The sequence below is a fragment of the Hemicordylus capensis genome, chromosome 3 (assembly GCF_027244095.1).
Source record: "Hemicordylus capensis ecotype Gifberg chromosome 3, rHemCap1.1.pri, whole genome shotgun sequence".
NCBI classification, from domain to species: domain Eukaryota; kingdom Metazoa; phylum Chordata; class Lepidosauria; order Squamata; family Cordylidae; genus Hemicordylus; species Hemicordylus capensis.
Window position 1 is genome coordinate 143,405,399 of NC_069659.1, and position 27,183 is coordinate 143,432,581.

At 42.8% G+C, this 27,183-nt stretch overlaps 1 protein-coding gene across 2 annotated transcripts in view; it reads left to right on the forward strand.

Moving 5' to 3' along the window:
- NALF1 (NALCN channel auxiliary factor 1) overlaps positions 1-27,183 on the forward strand; it is a 410,074-nt gene that overhangs the window by 197,401 nt on the left and 185,490 nt on the right. Inside the window, exon 3 of one of the 2 annotated variants that reach the window (XR_008318754.1) lies at positions 16,246-16,661. The exons of the other annotated variant lie outside the window; for it this stretch is intronic. The gene's annotated coding sequence lies outside the window, so the exon portion shown is untranslated. Of the gene's footprint in view, positions 1-16,245; positions 16,662-27,183 lie in introns of those variants that run through there. 2 annotated transcript variants of the gene reach the window in all.

A 27,183-nucleotide genomic window follows, 5' to 3' on the forward strand; every position in this document is an offset into this window, starting at 1 on the left:
TTTTCCATCTCATTAGCTGTTCTCACCAGATCCTGTCTGGGCTTGCTCCATGCTGAACACTTTTCAATCTCAAATGGCCAAGTACTGATAACTAAAGATCTAGATGGAAACAAGAGAACTAGGGCCACACAGTAAAGGTCTAGTTCTATAATATAATTCAGAGAGCAGGTTCAGGCATAGCAAAAGACTTTGCTGGATTCTTCACTGACCTCAATAGGAGAACCAATATAAATTAAAACCACCCAGGTGAATAGGTGCTTTATTAAATGCAGACTTGGCATTAGTCAACCAGGAGCATTTCCAGACAGCAGGTTTACCACGGGTTTACTGCAAGGGATTACTGTAAGTTCAAATGTTCCCAAAAATGTGATGCACACAGTGGATTTTTTAATCCCAGACATAAATCAGGCTATGCTCTTAACAGGCAATGAAAAACCTGACTCATGTGAAGTGCTCTCCAATAGCTCGCAGGGACTTGGAGGTAAATCTTGCCGATATTTGAACGCACACCCTCCATTCCAGAAGAGAAGCAAACTAAAAAGCCCCGTCTGGAAGTACTCGAGGCAAATTCCATGCCTTTTCCCCCTTAACAAATTTTTTCACCATGGATTGAAAGCAGTTAGGATAGAGTTAACTTTGCCAACCCCTGAGGGTCAGCCTGGGTGTCACTCTATCTTAAGACACCTTTTCTCATCATATAGATATCCTCACTCATCATGAAACTTCTCTTCAGTTCTTACTAATGCAAAATTGATCAACTGACAAGCAGAAACTAAGGCTGGACTATCTCAGCCTCTACCGCTCTCTATCCTGAGACGGGTATCTCTCACCACGAAAGAGGCACCCTCTAAGGGTCTACACAGCAACAGTTAAAACGGTGGAGTTGTTGAGATCTTCTCACTGCTGTTCAGACTGCCCTTTTCATTCAGTCTTTTGGCCAGTGAGTTGCCCCCTTTCTCTTTAAATATTTAGCTGCATTCTATTTTTTATTGAAATTTTTATTGTTTTTATCTTGTTGTTAACTGCTCTGGGATCTTAATATGAAGGGTGGCATATAAATGTGAATAAATAAAATAAAAACACAAACAACTATTCATTCCAACCAATGTTCAGTAAGAGAAGGCTCTATCACTGAATCAACAGCAACCATAAAGCAATAAAAAGAAAACAGTTCAGAAATGGGCCATTAACAGTACATGTAATAAAAGCACAAAAGCAAAAAACATTAAACTTCAAATAGCAACTGACTAAATATAATGTTCAAAGGAGAACATCTATAGGCAGCACTTCAACGGTATGTGATATAATAATGAAACAATTAATAACATTATATATCTGTCCCATAGCAAATGTCCTCTGGGAACCTCACAAAATTTTCACAAGAGAATGCTCTTCCTTCCCACCAAGCATCAGTGTCCCTACTTGCCACTTGCCATAAGGTGACAATGTAGAATTGTTCTAATCAAGTTTCTGAATGCACTGTTTAGTCTCACTTTCATCTACTGGGCACCCCATAGTGCTTGCCCATTACCTTAACCTCATGTTGTGGCTAGATGTGTGCTATTCATGTGTGGTTGTGCATCCTTAGAAGCAAAAAATATATAAGGGATTGCACGACAAAACAGCAGCAAAATGGGTGAAACCGTGCAAAAATAATGGTAATAATAGCAATAGGAATTGATAACATTCCCAAAACATACAGCACTATCAATTTTTTTGTGAAAATGATTTGTTTTCCCGGAGTGAGATGTAGGAGGATAGAGCTCTCCAAAAAATACTTTCGGAGGAAATGGAAGCTTTGCAGCTCTGATGAAGAATGTTCGAAATGGGCTGGAGAATTTCCCGGGTTCGTCCATCAGCTCTGCTTTAGACAGCTCTGCTTTAGACAGACATTTGTGTACAGATTTGCTGACTAGCTTGCAACTTCTTGCAACTTGCAACTTCTGCAATTGGAACTTTTGCAGGTGTTTTTTTTTTTTCATGAAGAACAAGACAGCTCTGCTTCAGATAGACAATTGTGTACAGAATTGCTGACTAGCTATTGCACTTGCAACTTCTGCAATTGGAACTTTTGCAGTTTTTTTTCATGAAGAACAAGACTCTCTTGTACCAATTGATTATTTGGATGTTCAGGACCTACGTTCATTATGTACTATTCACATTCATTGTATTTATGCAGCTAAAGTTTAAGTGATTTGTATATCAAAAACCCTTTGAGGTCTTTTTTTTGTATATACTCAAAAAAATAATAATGGATATTTTCACAAAAAATTGATAGTGCTGTATGTTTTGGGAGTGTTATCAATTCCTATTGCTATTATTACCATTATTTTTGCACGGTCTCACCCATTTTGCTGCCATCCTTAGAAGCAGGCAGTAAAGTGAGGAAATGAAAAGTAAAGAGAAGGAGAGCAGAGAGACAGTGAAAGCGGCAGTTGCTTTTGGTGACTTATATCACCAAAATAGCGGCAAAATGCTTCGGTTCAGGCAAATCGCATCCAAAATGTAAATAGCAAAGCTACCAGCAGGGGGAGAAGTCTTGCAAAAACTAACAATCAGAAAATACACAACCTTTTTACACCAGGCATACAATGTTATAGCAATTTATTTATTTATTTATTTATTTATTTATTATTCTATTTCTATACCGCCCTTCCAAAAATGGCTCAGGGCGGTTTACACAGAGAAATAACAAATAAATAAGATGTCTCCCTGTCCCCAAAGGGCTCACAATCTAAAAAGAAACACAAGATAGGCGCCAGCAACAGTCACTGGAGGTACTGTGCTGGGGGTGGATAGGGTCAGTTGCTCTTCCCCTGCTAAATATAAGAGCATCACCACGTTAAAAAGGTGCCTCTTTGCCAAGTTAGCAGGAGCACCCTGCTGACAGCGTAGGGACTGCGGTGTCACAACACAGGAAATACGGAAGCACACTTCACCGATACGTCGTGACCGCGTTGCAGAGTCTAATCTGGAAAGTGCCGCAGTGCTTGGGTTTGCTTCACCCTTACTTCCCTTGTAGCCAGTACTTCACATCTGGTTGGCTGGCTGAATATAGGCTATAACATTCTAATCTCTCAATCTATCTTGGAGTGATCAGGGCCACTTTTACTTTCTTCCCCATTAATTTGTCTCCAGTTTCTTCTCCCATTCATTCTGACCTAGCTCTTGTCCTGCAACAAAAATCTCCCATAATTCTGCATCCAAAAGCTGCAATTTTGTGCAGGTAGTTCCCAAGGCTCTGGTTTTTAAAAAAGTAGTTCCTGGAAGCCTTAAGTTTTCCTATCCCTGGGTTTGATTATGTAGTACATTTGTTACTTCCATGGAGCTCTGCATGTCTGAGACAACACTGCCTTGTTTCTTGTCATGTTGTGCTTCTTAACTGACCCATTGATTGCTATGTATCCTGCAAGATAATCTGACTATTATGGTTTTTTAAAAAACCTTTCTTCAGATCACAAAACCATATCAGAAATTATAGCAAAACATGTCATTGACAGCTATGATGATAGGAACAAAAATTATAAATCATCAAATGTAATCGTTCTGGGGCTCTTTGTAGATATCCAGGTATTCTGCTTGTCTGCTTAGTTGGGTATAATCTCTTTATATGAGAGTTTTCTTTTGCAATACTAAGTGACATAGTATTGTACTGTTCTGTTTACTGATGTATGTTGACTGCTGTAACAAATTTGATTGATGCTGATATTATTGTGTTGATTCAATAGCAACAGAATTCCGCTACAGATCTGATAATGCAAAAGGGTTATTTGCTGAAATCTGATATCTCAATGATAGTAAAAGCACCAATTTAAATCAAAGGAGTTCATACATATCGAAGAGCATGCCTGGATAATATGTTGTTAGCCTCTTCCAGCCTTAATCTGCTTTTAATGTAGTTCTGCTAAAGGAAGGGCTTGCACCTACTTGTGCTTCAGTTTTCACTCATATCTCTAAGGGGAAGTAGGTGTTGATAGCATGAAAAAATAAGGATGACATCAAGGAGAATCTGTGCTAGTAGAATTACCCACACAGGTGACTCTCCTGGACTATAAAGAAGACTGAAACATGTAATGCCTTCCTTCTTAAATGGCATTCTCCCCCCACCCCCACCCCCCACACACTGCCTTTAAAAATGTTTTTGCTGTATAGGATTTGACTAAAAACTGGCTGACATCCAAAGCAGTGAACCATTTCCCAAGGGATGTTGTCCTAGCGCAAAACTGTGGCACTAGCTAGTTGTGCTAAGTCTGCAATTTGCACTCCAGACTAGCTACCATAAGTATGCTTGCAGTTGCATAACAATTGTGTAATTGTGGCAGGCCTCTTGTCATAATGGGCTCAATAAGGTTCTTGCACTATTGCTATAGCACGATAGTGCAATTCAGCAAATCCCCCCCGCCTTTTATTTTTATTTTTATTTTTTTTGCACAACTACACCAGGCCTTGACAATGTTTCTTCAGATCTAGGAACCATCCCAAAAATTTGGAAGCCAGACAATGGACAGTTGCCGAAATCACTGGACTTAGTGACAGACATTGTGGAAGGGGAGGGTAAATGGGCATCTCTTTACCCCTTTTGCAAATGACATAAAGAACAGAAACAACTCTGCCTCTGAATATACGAGTCCAGGCGCCACTGTTGAATGTCTAGGCACCATGGTTCCCTGGTGCCTGGGATTTGTCAAGCCCTGAACTAAGTTAATATCTTGTGTGAGTGCAAATTTGTTTTTTCTGCCAGCAGTTCATTGTTCTGGATGTCAGCCAGTAAAATTTACTATTCCTCCCCCCAATGATCAGAAAAATGTAATATTTCCCACTGGTTGCTAAAATATTTTTCCCTTTGCTAAAACTTAAGGTAATAACATTTGCAATATATAGCCTTCATCTTGCAATCCTTGTGCACCTAAAACTTTGAATATGTGCAAAACTTTCATTAATTTTATTCCATCATTTGAAGGATGGAATGGTCTATAGGCATGTCTTCCAAAATAATTTCTTAATGTTACTACATACTTTTCTATAATCCAGATGGAACATTAGATGAGTATTCTACACAGTACATGCAGGACTCTGGCAAAATGTTACACTCAGGATTTTAAAATTGCTGCAAGGCATGGAAGACTCAACCAGTCAACTAGGTGAAGAGATCTTTCATGTGGAAAAGCATGTCTTGTGTTCTGAGATAGAGTAAGTGAAGTGAAAATGCTGGGATGTTTGATAGAGCCTGGACTTTGACTCCAAGCAATTTTTTTCTAACAGAGAAAGTAGTGAAGATCACTGAGGTCTGCTGCTTCTGCTGCTGCAGGTGGTAGTTTTAATAGAGGATTTAAAGGTAAAGTGTGCTGTCAAGTCGATTTTGACTACTGGCGCCCACAGAGCCCCGTGGTTTTCTTTGGTAGAATACAAGAGGGGTTTACCATTGCCTCCTCCCACGCGGTATGAGATGATGCCTTTCATCATCTTCCTATATCACTGCTGCCCGATAAAGGTGTTTCCCATAGTCTGGGAAACATAACATGCGGTTAATTCTTAGGATTATCGCTACCTTTGTTTTATTTTAACCCCTCACCCCAACCCCTGCACTTAGCCCTGGGATTCTGGTTAAGTGGAAGGATAATTTATAAATTTAAAATTAAATAGAATACAAATAACTCCAGACTTCTTAAAGCCTGGCTGAGGCTTCAAAACTGTGCAGAATATCTGACTGAAGATTGAGAGCTTTCAGCAGAAAGCTTTGTTAATGGATTTAACTTTGGTAACTCAGAAAATGTTATGTCATAAGCAAACCTGGTATTCTCCCAGCCAATTTTTTTCTTTTTAAAAATCAGAATATAGAATTGCTTCTTTCCCTCTTTTACTGGTAACTTCCAGTTTTTATATTGGTTTGTGGGGTTTTGTTTTACAGATTTACACAATAATAAAACACCACCCACCTCACCCTGTCTACGCCACAACCTTTGCCAAGAGCTAAGGAGAAATGAACAACAAAGAGAAAGAAAAACATAAAAGAAGGCCAAGAAGAAGAAGAAGGGCGGGGGGGGGGAGTGAGAAAGAGGGGACAGAGACTAGAACAGATATAGAAAAGGGAGTAAAAGTTTCCTTGCTGAAATGGGGAAACTGAGTGAGTTAGGTCCGAACTACATGATGTGTCAATTGCATGACTGAGGCTGGCCTGTTTAATTCATTATCTATCTATCTATCTATCTATCTATCTATCTATCTATCTATCTATCTATCTGTCTGTCTGTCTATATATCTATCATAGCAGCTGTCTGCAGCCCTGATCCAAACTGGAGCTGGACTGGGGGTAGGGGCTTAATCCTTTGCCTCTGCCCAACCCTCGACCCCCACCCACCCCCGCCGTCGCTGCTATATGCCCTGAGAAGTAAATTCCCATTGGTGCCATCGGGGCCCTGACTGGGTGCTATAAACATTTTTTTTAAACGAATTCACAGCTCCAATCATGCAATAGGTAAACCTATAGTTTGGCCCTGAGTAACGCACCACAGATTACGGCAAATACCTCCTGCAGCAATTCCATTCTAACACCAGGGTGTTAAACTAATCTATGTAACTGCTGCATAAATCCTTTTCATAAAGTAGGATTTAATAGAGACTGACTCATCTTTCTTCAAGTTTTACTAGAACTAGTGGGCCCGGGCACAGAACATCTGCGCCTCTAGTTGGGCCCAGCCATTCCACCCATGGTGCCGCTGTCTCACCCTGGGAGGGGGGCACGGCCAGGCTGTCCCACCGCCGCTGCCTCCCTCCACCTTGCCGTCCTCCTCGGGGTGGCAGGGCTTTGCCCGCCGTCTGTCCTCCCACCGCCCGTTGTCCTCTCACCCTCTTCAGGGTGGCGCCGCCGTCTTCCTCCGCCTCATGTCCTCCTCCTCGGGGCGGCAGGGCTTCACCCACTGCCTGTCCTCCTCCTGCCACCCATCGTCCTCTTGCTGTCCTCCTCAGGGCGGTAGGGCTTTGCCCATCACCCCAACCACCTCCTGGCGCGCACTTCTCCCTCCTGCCCTTACATGTGTCACCCCCTCTGGGCCCGCCATTAGTTGTGGCTGCAGCGGGGGCAGAGCTTGCCACATCCCCATGCATCCCCTCTACAGGAATTAATTATATAGATAGATATCCCGGGGTAGCTTGAGACATCACTCAGAACCTTAGTTGCAAGTAAACTCCACATGACCTCCCTCAGCCCTGGGAATACATGCTCCCCTCCTTATCCCCATGCGAGTGCCAGCTTCCTTTCTAGATTAGGATATGCTGAGGTTGGTTGCAGCATCTGGGCTCACCAGTCTTGGCTTATTCTAACCTACTTGCTTAAGAACCGGAGCCCTGAAACTCAGTTAAATCCAAGGGTTAATAAATCGCTTTGGGTTCATTTGTTGTAAACTGTTTTGGAAACGTTTGTTGAAATGCGGTATATAAATAGTTGTTGTTGTTATAGTCAGACCATGAAATAAATGTTTTGATGTGTGCAATCTGGTGCCAGTTCCATGCAGGAGTTTAATGTAGGTAATTGTATTACTTCATATGTTAGTATTGTACTTCCCATGTGGATAATTTCTGCATTGGTACTGCATATTTCTAGTGGTTGCTGTCACAGAGTATCTCCATGTGACAGCCAATCTATGTTTCAAGCAGCTGTTGAATATCACCATCTTGTGTCACTATTTCCCCTGTCCGGCTAATCTTGGGAAATGATTACTGTAATGCACTCTGTGTGGTTCTGCCTTTGAAGACTGCTCAGAAATCTCAACTGGAGCAAAATGCAAATCCAAATTGACTGGAACAGATCAAGTGCACCAGCTGTCAGTGAACTCCCAAGTATACAATTCAAGGTCCTGGTTTGACTTCTAAAGCATTACATGCTTTAACGCTACATGTTATGGGTGAGCGCCATACTCCAGTTGTGGGGCACATGCATTGCATGTCCCAGGGCCAGTCCCTGACCTTTCCAGATCCTTCTCTGCTTGAAATTCTGGAGAGCCACTGCCAATCAGTGTGTGGACAGTTCTGAATGAGATGGATCCTTGTATCACGTGCAGCATCCTATGTATATGACTTGGGCTCAGGGTATCTCAGGGAGCAGTGGTCGCTCTATTCCCCCCCCCCCCCCATTTCTGTGTGGAATGAGTTTTGTTCTGTGTGGCAGTATCAAAGCAGTGTGCACGCACGTGGATTCAGAATGGGGCCTTCCTGATTCAAGCTGAGTAGGATCTAAAATTAACTGAGTGGACATCCAAAAGCTTGTGAGAGTGCACGCGCCTTAGAGGGAACAGTGTTAGAGAGTATCTCCTCCCATATGAATCTCCCTGTGCTTTAAGGTTTTCTGAGGAGACCCTGCACCATGTCCCTTATCAATGGGAGGTGGAATCTTGGCTGTGTGGAGCAGGGCATTCTCAGTGGTAGCTATAGTTTTAAAAAAGGTTTAGTCAGGTGCCTAGGTATAGACACATTGCTAATGTCATAAAGAAGGGGTGGGTTTGCTTGTAAAGTTAATTGAAATAAAACACTTTCATATCACCAATCGAACAGTGCCACTCCTCTAGAATGAGTGACCTAGGGAGGCCCACCTGGCATTTTAACTCGTCACAGACAAGTTTCTTTTTAGATTGTGAGCCCTTTGGGGACAGGGATCCATTTTGTTTATCTTATTTATTTGTCATTTCTCTGTGTGAACCGCCCTGAGCCATTTTTGGAAGGGCGATATAGAAATTGAATGAATAAATAAATAAATTTTATTAACAGTTTTAGATGTGTTTTTTCAATTATGTAGGTCCTTCAGCTTGAACTCCTTGGTTTAGCTTTTATAACATTATTTTGGAGTGCATTTTGCATGACGACAGCCATAGATGTTTGTATTTGCTCCCTGTCTCAAATAAGACTGTGCTGCAATTTTATCTTCTGTTTTCATAACATTATTTTTTATTTTATTTTAATGGTTCTGTTTGTTGTACACCACCTTGAGCAATTGATATCAGAAGCAGTCATATCAGAACACTGATCAGAAGGGCAATATAAACTTTTGGTAATAATGGTGGTGTAATTCAATGTGATGAATGCCCGTGGATGCACATGTACAGACAGTGAAAGGGTCACTGCAGAGAATGCAAGGTCAGGACATGTCTCCTGTATCCCCAAACAACCTTCCATTTCTGCATCACTCATGCTGCAGAACATATGTCACTCACATGGTGCACAGAGGGAGGGCTGTAGGGGAACAAGAATGTCATGGACATCCTATTCCATGCAGTGGCTTTTCATGCTCCCTGTACACATGTCTTGGTGGGCAAATCGGGAAAGCAAGGCTCCGCTAACACTACTCTGTTGAAGGGCAGTGCGCTCACATGCAACTGGATCAATTCCAAAGTACATAAAACAAATACTATCCCTCGCATGGAACCCCTACCATATGCAAGCATTTCTGAGTGTGAGTGCGGTTAATGTGTGAGACAGTCTTAGGAAAATGATTGCCTCTCTCAACCAGTCATCTCCCTCAGCTGCCTGCCACAACAGAGGCAGCTGCTTGTCAAAAATGGGCTGCGCCTGCAACTTGGACTGTCTGTAGTAGGGAGCCAACAAGTTTATTGAAAATAAACCAAAGGCTTTCTTATCAAATATTGATAGCAATTGCTCCATAGAGAAGAAGAAACAGAAGGAAATCAATTTTTGTTCACCTCAAGAGTTACCTAGAGACATGTCACTAGAAATTATTGCCTCTTTCCTCTTGCCTAACTGATCCTTTCTAACAGATTTACTGATGGCAGTCCTCTCAGAACTGTTAGAAGGTTCTCTAACCTCCTTCTTTGTTCCTTAGTTCGCCTGAGGCTGTCTGAGAAATAGGGAAAAACTTTCCTTGATTTCATCCATTGCCATCTTGGGCAGTTGAATGCTACAGAAAAACATTCAAAAACTTGGCCCTTGCTGTTGTACAATATAGATTGACTTTCTTGTGTTTTCATAATAAATCTTGTCTTTCAACCCAAATTCAAATGTGCAGACCTCATTTGCAATTTGATGTGCTATAGCCCAGCTAGAACTGATGTTTTATGATGTTGTATTTTAATTATGCTTTATATTGGTTTTATTGTAACCCGTTCTGAGACTTTTGGGTATAGGGCAGGCTAGAAATGTAAATAAATAAAATAATAATAAACTGCACCATGTCGTGATTCTTTGGATCATGCATTTCAGCTTTCAGTTTTGAATTGAACAAGGACTATAGGCCAGTTTTCACAGTCAAAGCTGCTGCTGGATGTTGAGTGACGGAGGGAAGAGGCAGCACATGTGCTCCTGATTCCCAGTCATCTGCCCAGTGAAAATCTGAGAAGTGATTGTGTTTGAGGGGTCATCATCATTGGTCGGCATGGGCAGGCCTCAGGAAATCCACTAGTCTACTTGTCTGTGACGAGTTAAAAATGATGCCTAACGAGTGAAAAAAATCCTGATAAGTGATGAACCAATATAGCTCAATGAACTTTTTTTTTGTCTAGCTAGTGAACAGTGCCAACATTTCTTGACCCCTGGGCATGGACAACCAACTTTGGCCACCCAAGGTCATATCTAAGACTGCTGAAGTTGGTTGCCCATGCTCATCAGAGATGATCAACTTCTCGCACATGATCACTTCCTGGTCATTTTCACAGATAACCAGGAGTCAGGAGAGCACAGGCCTCCACCACCAGACACTCAGCAGTAGCTATCCCACAGCCCTCTTTTGATCTCTTAATTGCAGTTAAGAGATTGGCCCATTTAGATCTTCACTGGCTCATTGACATACATGGATATTATGTTATAGCTTGTGTGTGTATCTCTGTCTGTATATTAGTAAAATGGCTTGCGTTGCACCATGAAGTCCGGACTCTCCATGTGTAAAAGTACCCGAGAAAACTGCCAAAGGTTGTTTGAATCCCAGCCTGATATCCAACTCAGCTCCCAATCCTGTACCTCAGTCAAAGGCCTCACACTAATCCTAACCCTCACACTAACCCTAATCTAGCTTTTCGAATGAGAGAGGGGTGGGTTTTTTGTGGGGTTGGGTTTTTTGCATGTTCTGAGAACTTAATGAATTTATACAGGGTTTTCCATTTTTGTTGGTAGTCTAGGCGAGATCTGGAAGCTACCTACAAAAATGGCAGCCCTGTTGTAGACTGAAGTGGTACCATTTTAGGCAGGAGAGCTGGTCTGGTGGTAGCAAGCATGACTTGTCCCCTTAGCTAAGGTCTGCCCTGGTTGCATATGAATGGGAGACTCCAAGTGTGAGCACTGTTAAGATATTCCCCTTAGGGGATAGGGACGCTCTGGGAGGAGCATCTAGGTTCCAGGTTCCCTCTCTGGCATCTCCAAGATAGGGCTGAGAAAGACTCCAGCCTGCAACCTTGGAGAAGCTGCTGCCAGTCTGTGTAGACAATACTGAGCTAGATGGACCAATGGTCTGACTCAGTATATGGCAGCTTCCTATGTTCCTTCCTATGTTCCTATGGCATATTTCTATATTTTGTAGTTTGGTCTAGGAGTTTCATGTCAGTGAGAGCCAAGCAGCTTTACATTATAGATATTTGGGGATAGAGTCATAGCTCAGTGGTGGATCATCTACTTTGCATGCACCAGATTCAATCCCTGGCACCTCCAGGTAGGACTGGGAAAGACTCCTGCCTAAAACCTTGGAAAAGCTGCTGCCAGTCAGTGACAATATTAAGCTAGATTGACGAATGGTCTGACTCAGTATGAGGCAACTTCCTATGTTCCACTTGTTGATGTTTGCCCTGAAGTTTCATCAAACCTAAAAAAAAAACCTTCACCAAATATCTTTTTGGTGATGTTACCAACGTTCATAATTCCTTGGTTCAAAATACAAACCACAGTGACATGTACTACTCTCCTCCTGTCCAGAGTGAGCATTCTGCCTCCCAGAATGCTGAGCCAGTTCAGATTCAGTCTGTGCTAGAAAAGAACGTCTCCCTCTCCTTACCTGTGAGGGAAGGAGAGACCTTTCCTAGATCTCTCTGCTGCCTATAATTCTGCTTCAGCAGTGCCCCTAGTGCCAGAAAAATTGGGAGGTGCATGCTACTACCATCATGGCAGCAGCCATAGCCACTGCAGCCAGCATAGAGGGACAGCTGTCACCACTAAGCAAGGAGCTTGAAGGAAATGGGGAGGAATAGGAGCTCTTCAGGGCTGAGGGACTCAGCCTCTGCCTCTCTCCAAGTTATGTCTTTGGAGCATGCTGGGATCCAAACTGAGAAATAACCAAGCAATTTTCCAATGTTTTAGGAGGGAAGAGCTCGATTAGCAAAGCCCTGTTCATCACTATTCACTTCTCAGATGCTGCACTGGTGAAAGTCCTATTGAAATGAGAACTAATCTGGCATTACTGAAGCATTTTGATAACTTGAACCTTTATAATTCAGTCTATCTGCCCATTTCAGGCATGTCTATCCTTTTATTAGATCAGTGTAAACCTCCACGTTATTGATGCTGCTCATGACACATTTGTTCCTTCACTGCATCCTTTTTGGGCCTTCAGTATAAAATAAAATCAGAGTCTCAAGCCACCTTCTCGGCTTATACTGTGTCCAATAATACTGGACACAATAATACTGTATACAATAATACACTAGCTTCAGAGTTCTCACTAATTAGTAGAATGTTTTTAAGAGCCCAGTGAGGCCTTCCCTGTGACTAGATCTAATACTTCAGAAGCTCTCTCTCCAACCATTATTAATGGTAGATCTAATTTTTCTGTTATTGTAACTATTCCCTTGGTTACTTTTATGAACATGTTACACCATTGATTCACAATACCAGGTGTCATATCCTAATAGGTCATCGTTTTCTTTTAACCAGGGGGGGGACCTCCAAAACAAAACAAAAACCTATTTTTATTTTACTTATTTGTCTCTATTCTAGTGTTCTAGCATCATATCAGTGCAAGCAGTTTTAAGCAACATCTTGAAGGAAAAACTTCAAGCAGACAGATAATTGTGATCAGAAAAATAAAATATAGGCAAGATTCCCCAACCAAAATCCCCTCTGTCTAAGCTGGTAAAATGATATGCCAAACAATAACTATGCAGAAAGTAGCTGATAACTTTCCAAAATTGCATACAGTTTTCTAATAGGTTCAAAGCAGACACCTAATTCTAAGCAATCGAGACCAGCACCATATGCTGTCAGAAGCCTCACCTTGAATTGATAATTATATTTGCAATAATATCATTTTCAGGAGATTGTGCTTTCACTGAAACTGTGCAGATCCTGTCTGTGTGGTGTCCAAGAGAACTGCCTTTAATCTTGAAGCACGGATTTCAATTGAACAAGACAGCAGTAGACTAGCAAGCAGTGAAACCCAATCAGCTGAGGCTGATGCTGACCCATTACAGGTGTTAAAGATAAGTCATGTCCCATTCTGCGGGTTTGAATGCTGCTGGATAACAAAAGGAGGCAGAGCTCAGCTTTAGCTGAAGCAGAAAAAGCCATGACAAAATGCTGTCACCTCTCCATAGCCCTCCACCTTTGAAAGTCAGCAGCACCTTTTAAAAATAGTAAAATTTCTCCATTACTCTTAATAAGATGATATCATGGTCACAATATATGCATCTTCCCATATTTGCAGTATGCAATAATAGCAGGGGATAGCTTTTAATGTAGTCAGAAGCAGGGTGGGAAAATGCAATTTTAGGGCCTAATGCAAAATGAGGTTTGAGGCCTTGTCAATTTTTTTGGAGGAACGTTTCCTACAACCCCCCCTTGGTGGGGGGGGCCCTTTTCTTACACCCTTTATCGTGACAGCCTTGTCCTGATAGCCACTGGAAGTCGCTTTATAATGAGTCATACCATTGTTCCCTATCAGAGGCGTATCTAGGCAAAATAGCGCCTAGGGCAAGCACTGAAATTGCGCCCCCCCCATCCAATCTGACAGCCATCTTTCAGATAACTTTAACATAGTTCAGGGGTTCCCAACCTGTGGCACTCCAGACGTTGCTGAATGACAACTCCCATCATCCCAGCTACAAAAACTGTAGCTGGGGATGATGGGAGTTGTAGTTCAGCAACATCTGGAATGCCACAGGTTGGGAACCCCTGCTCTAGTTGAAGGGCTTCCCAAATGAAGGGCAAAGAAATAAGCTTCTAAGCCTATTTGAATCCCTACAGTCCTTGTTTTACAAGCTAGGAACTGTGGACGCCCTTCCGGTTGCTGCATATCAGAGGGAGCACTGAAGTATACAATCCTTTTTAAAAGGGAGAAAGAGACTTTAGCTCACCAAAAGCTGGTGAGGTCCAAGAACTGTGCATGTGTCTTGCACTCATGCTGCATGCTGCCTTTGAACACTGATACCAGTCTCCTAGAATTCTTTATAAGCACTTAAAACCAACTAACCAATTTTTTTCAAACATCAGACTTGAAGCAACGTGGGGAAAGCGGGGGTGGCGGAACAAACACACACACAGGGCTAAGGAAGGAGCGCAACCCTAAGGAAAGCACCTGGGGAAAGCAACGTGGGGGGGACACACAAACACACACACACACACACACACACAGGGCTTAGGAAGGAGCGCAGCCCTCATCCATCCAAAAGTAAATAATAGTAAAATAAAGAAGGAAGGCTACGGGGAAGCAGCGTGGAGGAAGGGGCGGGGAACCAACAAACATACACATGGCTACGGAAGTAGCTGAGCAGCAGCTCTCTAAGGAAGGCGCCCGGGGAAGCAGCATGGGGGAAGCAGGGGAACAAACACACACAGAGAGAGGGCTAAGGAAGGAGCACATCTCTAAGGAGGGTGCCTGGCCCGGGAAGCAGCGTGGGGGAAGCCGGGGGGAACAAACAAATTCACAGAGCTAAGGAACGCAGAACGCAGAGCGCCCGCCCACCGCTTGGAGATCTCGCAAGTGTGCTGTTCAGCTGCTGCGTCTGCGTGAGTGGGGGGTGCACGGGCGCGAGGTCCGCCGGCAGCGCTGCAGCCCAGGCGCCCAATGCCAGCCAGCCTCAGCGGTGAACAGCGCCGGTGCCTGCTGGGGCTTGTGATTTTGGGGGTGGTGGTGGGGCAGCCATCTTGCACCTACCCTTCATTTTGCTCCCAGGGCACGTGCCCTGCCTGCCCCACCCTGGTTATGCGTCTGTTCCCTATAGCTCAGAAGTGCCTGCTCTGACTGGCAGCAACTCTCCAGGGTTTTTGAAACAAAGGTTGTTCCCTACCCTGCCCTCCCTGCAGATGCTGCCAGGGAGTGAACTTGGTACATTCTACATGCACTGCAGGTGCTTTTCCACTAGGGAAAAAGCAGGTTTTAAACAATGCAGAAAGGATGTTGTCAAAGCACATGCCGGTAGAGTGGGGGGAAAGAGAGATACGGATACCTGTTTCTCTTATTCATTTACAAACAATTTAGATGATTTAGACGATTTAGACAATTTAGACCAGATTTATGGATACCTGTTTCTCTTATTCATTTACAAATGATTTAGACGATTTAGACCAAATGATTTAGACCATCTTTTGATATATTTTCAAAAAAGGGTTCAAAGTGAAATGGTAATGCTCCAGTCACTGAAGAATATAAACCATAAGCAGATGTAGTGATAGAGTAAGGATTGGAGGGAGGACTAGGCCTCACTTAGAGCAACTGCTGAGAGGGTGGGCCTTTCCTAAAAAGGAAAAAAAGCCCAGGAAGTTCAAATCAAAGGGACCAATTCAGAGGACTGGGCAGGGATTTCTGGCTCAGCCACCAGCAAAAGCTTTGGCTTTATAGTTAGTGTGTCCCAGAGATGTTCCCTGCAGGGATTTTCACCAAATGCAGGGAATTCTAGCTTCAAAAATCATCAAAAATGCAGGGAAAATGCATGGGGAAAATTCAGGCAGTGCAGGGAATTCTAGATAAAGTTTATTTTCCTGTTGTTCTTTTATCTGACTAGAGGAGATAATTTTTCTCTTTTTGAGCGACTACAACTAGATGCAATACTGTTGCGGACTACTTTCACTTTCACTTTCAAACTCATGAGGCATGAGTAAGCATCATATGATTGCATTTCCATGTATGTATCCGGTTTGTGTTGCATTTGGGCGAGTAGACTACATATGTATAACAAAGGGAATCAATAGCCTCTTTACGAAAGGCCATAGCCAGAAGGAGTTGTACTGGAGTAAGTGCAAGTAATAAGGAACTACCTCACATGAGAGTGTTTATCAGCATAACAGATTTTTTCCTTATATCTCTGGTGAATTTTTTTTTTGTAGTGCCAAGAATGGAGGATACACATTCTGGAAATGAAGCTCCTCCCCCTCCACACAAAAGCAAGACTAATTCGAAGTGAACTGACGAAAGAAGAAAAAAGAAAGCCATTTGTTAAGAAGTTTAGAAAGGAGTGGTTGGAACTGCCTCAGTTTAATGGGTGGTTATAAAAAAATAGCAATACTGTGCTGTGCAGAGCATGTAATATTATAATAAAATGTGGGGGAAATGACATCGAAAAACATGCTAAAACTGCAAAGCATAAGAGTGCAGCTTCATTATTAAAGCAATCGGTTCAAGTGTCAACCCTGTTCGCAAGAGAACTCAGCAAACAGTGTCCAGGAATGAGAAGTATTATTGTATATTCTTAAAGTGCATACATACACTACTTCTTAAATAAACACATCTTATTATTTTGAAATCACGTATATATAATTCTGCTAGTCTGTTTCGCTATGGGATGATGGGCAATATGTGGCCTTTTGCTGAGTCAAAATTGTATGCGTATATGGCTGGGGATGATTGAAGTTCTGGTCCAAAAATAGCTGGAAGGCCAATGTTGTGCAGCCCTGCTTTATCCACGAGACCATGTGAAAACAAGTTGTTCTAGTAAGAACTAATCAGCCTACTTTCCTTTCACTGTCTCTATATCTGGACTAAATTTGCTGCAAATCAAGGTCCACAAGTTAGATCTCTTGCGCCTCAGATTTCCATGTGTCCAACATCTTGGATCGAGGTGGATGTCATCATTACAAACTGCACCACTGAGGTATCCCTGTGTGTCATTCACTACAGGTGTTCCAAATTTGATTTAAAGTGGTTAGACAGTCCTCAAGTTAGTGCACCTGTGCCTCAAAAGTTTATGCGTCTGCCATCTTGGATCGGGGCGGGTGGCATCATCACAAACTACACCATTGGGGCATTCCTATGTGTCCATTCAGCTGTAGCAAATATGGTTCAAATTGGTTAGACTGTCTACAAGTTAATGCATTTGTGCCTCCAAAGTTTACATGTCCACCATCTTGAATTGAGGTGGATGGGATCATAACAATCTCCACTGCTAAGGTGCCCCTATGTGTCCCTACAGCTGCAACAAATTTGATTCAAATTGATTAAATGGTTCACAAGTTAGCCCACTTGTGCCTCGAAAGTTTATGTGTCCGCCGTCTTGAATCGACATTGATAACATCATCACAAGCTATGCCACTGAAGTGTCTGTGTGTGTCACTCACTACAACTGTACCCAATTTGGTTTAAATAGCTTAGGCACTCCACAAATTAGCCCGCTTACACCTCAGATGTTCATGCGGCCGCCATGTTGAATTGGAGTGAATAACATCATCACACACCATGCCATTTGGGCATCACTACGTGTCCCTACAGCTGCAGCAAATTTGGTTCAAATCGGTTTGGCGGTTCACAAGTTAGCCCACTTGCACCTCAAAAGTTATGTGTCTGCCATCTTAGATCGGGTGGATGACATCATCACAAACTACACCATTGAGATGTCCTTATGTGTCACTCACTGCAACTATACCTAATTTGGTTAAAATTGGTTAGACAGTCCACAAATGAGCCCACTTGTGCCTCAGATGTTTATGCAGCTGCCAACTTGAACTGGAGTGGATGACATCATCACACACCATGCCATTTGGGCATCCCCATGTGTCCCTACAGCTGTAGCAAATTTGGTTCAAATCAGTTAGGCGGTTCACAAGTTAGCCCACTTGCGCCTCAATGGTTTATGCATCCGCCATCTTGGATTGGGGTGGATGACATCATCACAAATGATGCCATTGAGGTGTCCCTATGTGTCCCTACAACTGTATCCGATTTGGTTCATTTTGATCCAGGTGCTGCGAAGCTGATGGGGGAGACACACAGACACACACACACAGAATGCCAGGTGATCTCATAAGCCTACTGGAAAGTAGGCTAAAAATGAGGAAATGAAAAGGAAATTAATAAAACTCCTCATCTGCTGTGCTGCTTCAGGCTTCATTCTGTGTTTCCTCCTCCTTCCATACCAGGGTGTTCTTCACATAGCTGGCTTTACCGTGAGTTTACTGCAAGGCTTTACTGTGAATGAATTGTTCCAAAAACCAATGCAGAAAGTGGATTTTTTTACCCCGAATATAAATCAGGCTACACTCTAACGTGCAGTGAAAAACCCAAATTGTGTGTGAAGTTCTTCCTGATAGCTTGCAGGGACTTTGGAGTAAATCTGCCCAATATGTGAACTCACACCCTCCAATCTGGATGAGATGGGAGCTAGAGGGCTTTAAAAGCTCTGTGTGAAAAATGCCCAGCTACAAACTGCTGCTTTGTCAGATCGGGGGACGCTGGGGTGGGGCTATTAGCTGTTGTTTTCTCCAAGAAAAAGTCAAGCTGCCCAGCCCCAATCCTGGGACAGGGGCTAAGTAGCCTGTAAACAGTGACACATTTTTTAGTTCCCTTTGGTTTAGTTCTAGCAGCAAATATGCCATCTGACCTGAACTGAATATAAACATATATGCCTTACTTGATTGTTTTCTTCTGGGGTCATGAGAGGAAAGGACTTCTTACAAGAAACTAAAAGATAGTAACTGACCCCAGCCACTGCTATTCTTGCTGAGAGCCAGCCAGATATTCAGAAAAATCCATGGTCTTTTGTTTTTCTGTTTACATTTGACAAGTAAACAATTAGCAGCACCTAGAATGGATATTGACCCAGACAATCTCTGAACTGGCAGGAGTAATGGGCTTCTTTTGTGGGTTTCCTTGTTTGTTTCACATTATAATACAACACCAGACTTCACCCAAACTTCAAAGGCCCCATGGAAATGCATCATTTGCCTGCTCCTTAATCTGGGCCCAGCCAGAGACTTCCCCACTGCCACTGTGCCCATGTGTGCAGAGGGAAAGTCCAATTTTTGGCATTCCATGCCTTCTGAAAATATGTTCCTGAGGTTTGCGGGCCCCTCAGCATCATATTTTCAGAAGTCACGGGGAATTTCCGGAGCCAGAGAAGATTGCTTAACCACACACGCACACACCCATGGGTACAGGGGTAGTGGGGAAGCAATTTTCAGCACAGATGCTTCTTCCTGGCACATCCACACTACCTTCATTTAGATGTCAGCCTGTCTGTTGATGTATGTGTGTCTGTACATGGAGTAAGTATGCCTTGTTTCTTCTTTGATGGAAGAAACATCTTCCCTCAAGATTGCTGTTTTCCCCATAGATATCACAGAGATAGCCATGATGTTTTCTTCTCTGGGAAAAGGTGGTCCTTTCCCTGGATAGCACATTAACTGCTATTAGGATTTGAATGTCTCCAGTTACCCCAGTTTCTATTTCTTTCTAATGCATGCTGGGTCTAGTGACCTCAATACTCTCTGAATGCATGAAAGAACATTTGGCAATAGCTCTAGAGTCTCTACTTCACTACCACTTCCAAAAATATTGCATTGTCAGAACAGATACTTCAAAAATCACTTTGTAGCAGTTTATCAATATTTTGGCACCAAGGAAGCCTTAGTCTATACAATGTCAAAGACATCGCTATTTTTAAATGTTTCCTTTGTTGTCACAAATTAGTGACTGAATATTTTGATGGTGCGTCACTTTCAAGGTGTTTCGTGCTTTAGAAAAGTGGAAAACTTCAAAAGCACTCTGCTCTGATGGAAGTGCCTGCAAGCAGGCTAGAAAACACAGCAATGAAGTTGTTGCCCCATTTCTTTTCATAAATGGGGCATACATTATTAGCTTTGTTTAAAGGGACAGTCAAATAGAACTGGCTTTGTCTTGGCAATATTCTTCTAGCAGGCACTGTTCAAGCTTCTGCCAATAGCTTTTGCCAATATAACTGATATGTGACTTGTGGAAAGTCCTAGCCAAAATTTTTGTCTGAGAATTAGGATGAAGTTATAGCTCTTGCTTTTTCTTCCTTTTGTCACTGTGTTGCTACACATGGAACAGTTTTTGCTTTTCCAGTTTTTCTGGCCTAACCAAGGCCAGTCAAAAGTATGAGAGACTAGACTAGACTAGACTTTGGCCACTGCTGCCTAAATTTTTCTTCCTTTCTTGCAACACTAGAACCAGGGGTAATCCCATAAAACTGAAGGCCAGGAAATTTAGGACCAACAAAAGCAAGTACTTTTTCACACAGCACACAACTAATCTATGGCATTCTCTGTCATGGGATGTGGTGATGGCCACTAGCTTGGATGGCTTTAAAAGGGGCTTAGGCAAAGTCATGGAGGGCAGGTCAATGCTAATTCCCCATGTTTCCCTTCTCTCCTAAGAAATGTGGAATTCCAGCCATTCTGTGTAGACTAAAATTCAAGTTGTGAATTCAAACAGTTTTGCTCCACACATTGCCCTTTCCTGATCCACACCACTGCTGCCTACCTCAACTTCTACATCATTTATGAATAAGTTAAAAAGCACAGGTCCCAGTACAGATCCCTGGGAGACCCCACTTCTTACTTCCCATCATTGTGAAAACTCTATTTATTCCTGCCCTTTGTTTCCTATCCTTCAACTGGTTACCAATCCACACAGGAATCCCTTATCCCCTTATCCTGTGAATGCTAAGTTTACTCAAGAGCCTTTTATGGGGAACTTTGACAAAACCTTTTTGGAAGTCCAAGTATACTATGTCAACTGGAGCACCTTTATCCACATGCCTGTTTACACTCTCAAAGAACTCCTAAAGGTTAGTGAGGCAAGACTTGCCCTTGCAGAAGCCATGCTGGTCTTCCTTCAGCAAGGCCTGTCATTCAGTCCAACCCCGCAAATGCATAACACTTTGTGACAGTGTGCCCCGGCAGTCTGCCGGACCTAGTTGAGTCCCTGACCCAGAGGCCCAAAGTACTGTAGGAATTTGGGGAGGGGGAGGGTTTGGTAAATTTTAGGGGCTATCTAACCCCCCAGGGGTATTAGGGAAACCACTGGGTGATACCTTTTGCAAGGGCAGTCTGAATGTATGCTTGACCTGTTGCATGATAAATCCATTAGTTTACCATTTCTTCCATAGTTCTAAATGTGACTATTCCATACATGCCAAAAAGTTGCTAAAAGCTAAATGCAAGCACTTTTTTAAAAAATCATTTGAAAATTATTTCTCAGAAGTGAGGCAAGGAGGCAGAGAGAACTTTTTGATGCATGTGACTTGCTTTCTGGTGACTCTGGAAAGGAAAGCTGCTCTCTCAGCATAAGTGATAGTCACATGGCATTTCAGCGCTAAAAACAGCACACACATACTGACATGTCAGCTCATCGATATGTGTTCCGTGAGACTCTTCTTCATCCTGTCCTCTGTGTATAGTTGGCTTTCTCTCTCCCCCACTCCCCAAGGCTATTACAAGAGGCAGCCAAAATTTCAATGCATCTCAACCAGTTACTGTTTAGACTTGTACTATGTTCTCCAAAGCACAGAGCATCAGACATGCTTGTGAAGATATGCATTTTTCTTTTAGTAGATGGTTGCTGATGGACAGTTATGTAAAGTTACTATATTTACATAATGCATCCCTTATTTGGAACTGTGAAGGCATTTTTACCCTTTCTTCCATAGTGCCAAAAGATGCCAAAAGATGCTGCTGTTTAATAAGTTTCTGCTGTCATGGTTATGTGTAGGTTATCACTCAGTGATTATTCGTTTTAAATGAAAACCTTTTATGAAAAGTAAAGTGATGGTGCCCTTTTAAACTGTTTGTCTTCTTTGACAGAACTATTATTTCTTATCAGAGCTTCCTTCTCTCTATTCACAGTTTCTCACACACACACACACACACACACACACACACACACACACACACACACACACACACACATATTTACAATAAATCACTGTCTGTACTCAGCTTTGTTCATGAACAAAATGGGGCATTTGCAGCCTCATTGTGTGCCAGTGGGAACAATGCAGGTAGTCTTTGCCATGCTGTGAAAGAAGCATATTCCTTCTAGCTTTGCACTTTGCCTTCCAACAATGACCAAGAAGATGTTCCTGAGGAGTTCTCAAGTGGGATATGATGGTGTGGAGGATGCCTCAGTGTGCCCTGTGCATAAACGAATCACTGCCACCAGGCAGAGTTTGTTTGACTAGTTCTACCAACCAGTCAGTGTAGCAACAGTGCAAGAAAAAATAGAAAAAAAGTTCATTTGAGCAAAAGTACATGAAAAGTGTTGAAATAACCAAGTCCAATAGCCTATGCAAATTAGGTCTAGCATCAGGCACAAAGGAGTGCAAAAGACAGCTTCTAGAACATAAGAACAGCCCTGCTCGATCAGGGCAAGGCCCATCTAGTCAAGCATCCCTTTTCACACAGTGGCCCACCATATGCCACTGGAAGCCTACAGGCAGGAGTTGAGGACATGCCCTCTCTCCTGCTGTTACTCCCTTGCAACTGTTATTACAGGCATCCTGCCTTTGAGGCTGGAGGTGGCCTATAGCTCTACGACTATTAGCCATTGATAGACCTCTGCTCCATGAAGTCATCCAAACCCCTCTTAAAGCCATCCAGGTTGTTGGCTGTCACCACATCTTGTGGCAGAGATTCCACAAGTTGATTATGTGTTGTGTGAAAAATTACTTCTGTTTCTTGGTCCTAGATTCTGCAGCAATCAATTTCATGGGATGACCCCTGGTTCTAGTGTTATGTGAGAGGCAGAAGAATTTCTCCCTATCCACTATCTCCACAACATTCATGATTCTACAGACCTCTATCATATGCCCCCACAGTCATCTTTTTTCTAAACTAAATGCCCCAGGTGTTGTAGTCTTGCCTCATAAGGAAGGTGCTTTAGGCCCCTGATAATCTTGGTTGCCCTCTTCTGCATCTTTTCCAGTTCTACAATGTCCTTTAGATGTGGTGACCAGAATTGTATGCAGTATTCCAAGTGTGGCTGCACCATAGTTTTGTTTAAGGCCATTAAAATATTAGCAGTCTCCTTCCTAATGTTCACTAGCATGGAATTAGTCCCCCCCCCAGCTGCCACACATTGAGTAGACACTTCCAACGAGCTGTCCACTACAACCACAAGATCCCTACCCTGGTCAGTCACCGACAGCTCAGATCCCCTCAGCGTACATGTGAAGTTGGGGGTTTTCATCCCAATGTGCATCACTTTACACCTGCTAACATTGAATCGCATTTGCCATTTTGTTTCCCACTCATCCAGTTTGGAGAGATCCTTTTGGAGCTCCTCATAATCTGTTTTGGATTTCACTACCTGAAAGAGTTTGGTGTCATCTGCAAATTTGGCCACCTCGTTGCTCACCCCAATTTCTAGATCATTTATGAATAAATTAAAAAGCACTGGCCCAAGTACAGATCCCTGGGGGACCCTACTTTTTACATCCCTCCATTGTGAAAACTCTCTCCATTTATATCTACCATCTGTTTCCTGTCCTTCAACCAGTTACCAATCCACATACATACTTGTCCCCCTATCCCATGACTGCTAAGTATTTTCAAGAGTCTTTGATGAGGAACTTTGTCGAAAGCTTTTTGGAAGTCCAGATATACTATGTCAACTGGATCACCTTTCTCCACACACCTGTTGACACTCTCAAAGAACTCCAAATGGTCAGTGAGGCAAGATTTACCTTTGCAGGAGCCATACTGGTTCTCCCCCAGCAGGGCCTGTTCTTCTATGTGCTTAACAATTTTATCCTTGAGAATGCTTTCCATCAATTTGCCTGGAACATATGTTAAGCTAACCGACCTGTAATTTCCTGGATTGCCCTTGGATCCTTTTTTGAAAATCGGTGTTATATTTGCTACTTTCCAGTCCTCTGGTAAAAAGCCTGATTGCAGGGATGAGTTATATATTTTAGCAAGGAGGTCAGCAATTTCACATTTGAGTTCTTTAAGGATTCTTGGATGGATGCCATCTGGCCCTGGTGATTTGCTAGTTTTTATTTTTTCCAGACAGTTTAGAACATCATCTCTCAGTTCTTTAGCCTCCATCCCTGAAAAGCCTGTTTCAGGAACAGGTATATTCTCAGTATCCTCTGCCATGAAGACAGATGCAAATAACTCCTTTTAGCTTCTCTGCAACCTCCATATCCTCCTTAATAATCCCTTTCACTCCCTCATTATATAACGGTCCAACTTCTTCCTTGACAAGTTTCCTGCTTCTGATGTATTTAAAGAATTCTTTTTTTATTCCCCTTAATGCTTGTAGCTACAGTAAATGTTCCTCATACTCTCTTTTTGCCTCCTTTATTGTCACCTTACATTTCTTTTGCCAGAGTTTGTGTTCCTTTCTGTTCTCCTCATTTGGGCAGGCCTTCCAATTCCTGAAGGAAGTCTTCTTCCCCTTTATAGCTTCCTTGAATTTACCTGTTAGCCATGCTGTTATCCTTCTGGACTTGGTGGTACCTTTCCTCCTTTTGGTATACATTCTAGCTGGCCTTCTAGTATTGTGGTTTTAAGTTTCTCCTGGAAGAACTTCTACACACATGTCTTTTAGCTTGCATTTCCTCTGGAATGGATAGTGCATGTTTGCACATTGCCTGGATTCCTGCCAAACTCTGCGAATTATTAGGGAGCACTTCACACGTGATTCTGGTTTCCCCAAAATTTGGGCTGTGAATTTTAGCTTAGACCAGATTATGTCCAGGGTAACAAAATCCTGGACATAAAAATAAAATCAGTGGTTTTTAAAAATAATCTGAGGTATCAGATTTGCCCCGACACTTCTCCTGCAATGTGTGTAGGGGCTTTTTTCAAAGTTCGCACTTTTGTCTTTGTTTCTGTTTTTTCTTTTAACATTTGCTGGGTGGACTTCTGGAACATCAAGTGTCAGCAGAGAGGTGGCACTTGGCTTTAAAAAAATAATAATAATCCCCTGTTGCTAGTTGTTGTCTTTGGGGAACTTTTCTAGTCTCCACTTTCTTTCTTTTTTTAAAATTGCTCCCTAAATGGATGAGTCAATACAGCGAGGAAATGGCATCAGTCACTGAAAAAACGCCCAATCCTGCTCTTCATTGGATCTCTTATGTTCTCCCTCTTTCCCCGCTGACCCTGCTTTTTAACTCTTTGGTACTGGCTGCTGCAAGCCTTTGATAAAATGCATGAGCAGGAATGCATGAATGCTGATTAAAGATTTGCCACATGTGAATCACGGCAGCACTGTGCAATTGTCAGCAAGCTGTGGAGAAGGCTATCACCAGCATCCTAGAACATCTTCTCCCTATACTACCACCCCCACCCCCTCCACAAGCTTGTGATGCAAATCACTTTGGATTGCTAAATACGATGTTGTTGACTTGCTGTCCTTCTGCAAACACATTCAAAAGAAAATAAAAGAAATCTCAGTTAAAAGGAGGCAGGAGTCATTGGCAGAAATCAACAGTTATGGGCAGAAGAGGGGACAGAGTGAGAAAATAATACCAGCAAAAGAGAGCCCTCTTTTTCTTCTCTCACCTAGTTTAAATGAGAAAGAAAGATGAAGCAAAATGAAGGGAGCCTTGATAACGAAGTGATTCTGAGTCATCTTGAGCCTCACTGCTGTGAAGGCAACCATATTGCAAGGGTGTTTTCAACCCTGAAAATTTGTTAGGGGAGAGGCGGAAGAGGGGGCAGAAGACGGGAACAGATTGGTGATGTCTGCCCTTAACAACGTTAAGTTAAATCGGCAATTCTAATGCGAAGTCCTCAGATACCCCGCACCATAAAGCTATGTGTGTAAAAGTTCCAGTAGGTCTAGCTCCTTCAATACTACCGCCTCACAGTTTCTGTCTCTCCTATGCTGTAGGGGTGCGCAAGCTGGCTCAGTTCAAGCTGGGACTGATGTTGAACTGGCTCTGCTCCACGAGTTGGGAATCAAACCAGACCGGCCTCGGCCAGTCCAAGTTCGAACCCATCTGGGCCTGTTTTGAACTGAACCTGTTCAGAGCTCTGCTGGTAAAGGGGAATCTAATGAGGACTTCCTTTTACCAGTAAAGGGGAAGGGGGCTTCCCTAAGCCTTGAGGGGGCAGGAGGGGACTCAGTTAGTACTTAAGTACTATCATTGGCGGCAGCAGCCACAGGGGGGACAGCAGGGGCAGGGGCGGCTCTCCCCACCCCACTGGCCTCTCCCAGAGTAGTCAGGGCTAGCAGTAGCCTGGTTCAGGTCTTCTCCAGCCCAGTTTGGGCTTCTGTGCACACGTGCAGGTCATTTTAGTAACCTCTGCATATGCGCAGAGGCCATTTGCATGATCATGCAAGTTGCCACTAAAATGACCTGCATATGTGTGCAGAGGCCCAAACTGGGCTGGAGAAGGCCTGGACTGGGCTGCCAGGAGCCCTAACTACTCTGGGGGAGGACAATGGGGGGTAGGGTGAGCCTCCACTGCTGCCGTAGCCCCCGCATGGCCACCATCATTAAAAAGTTAGTACTTTTAAGTACTAACTGACTCCTAACCCTAACCTTACTGGATTCCCCTTTACCAGTAGAACTCTGAACCGGCCTGGCAGTAGAACCGGACCGGGTCTGGTTCGACTAGAACCAATACCAAACCAGCAAACCCAGTTTTATGTGCATCCCTAATATGCTGCAGTGATTCTACTGAGTTATCTCAAGCTCTCTGTCTACCAAGCCTCCTTTTATTCTCTCTTTCCCCTCCAGTTTTTCTCAAGAAACCAATCAAAACAAACTTAAGGTTTCCTCTATTTTTAAAAACACACCAAATCAAATCAAACCTTCTCTTCCTTTCCAAAAATTGTTTTATATTTAAATTTTTATTGAAAGAAAAAAGAAAAGAAAACATAATTACATCTTTTGAAATGTCAAGAAACATAATATATACATAATATAGAGAAATCATTCAGAGTTCAAGACTGAAAAAACAAACAAACAAAAACACCCAAAGCCATTAAAAACAGTAAAACAATAGTTGCAAGTATTACAAAGTCATAACTTACAGCTCAAAACCAAACCTCAGAAATGAACAGTAACCTTGCTGAAT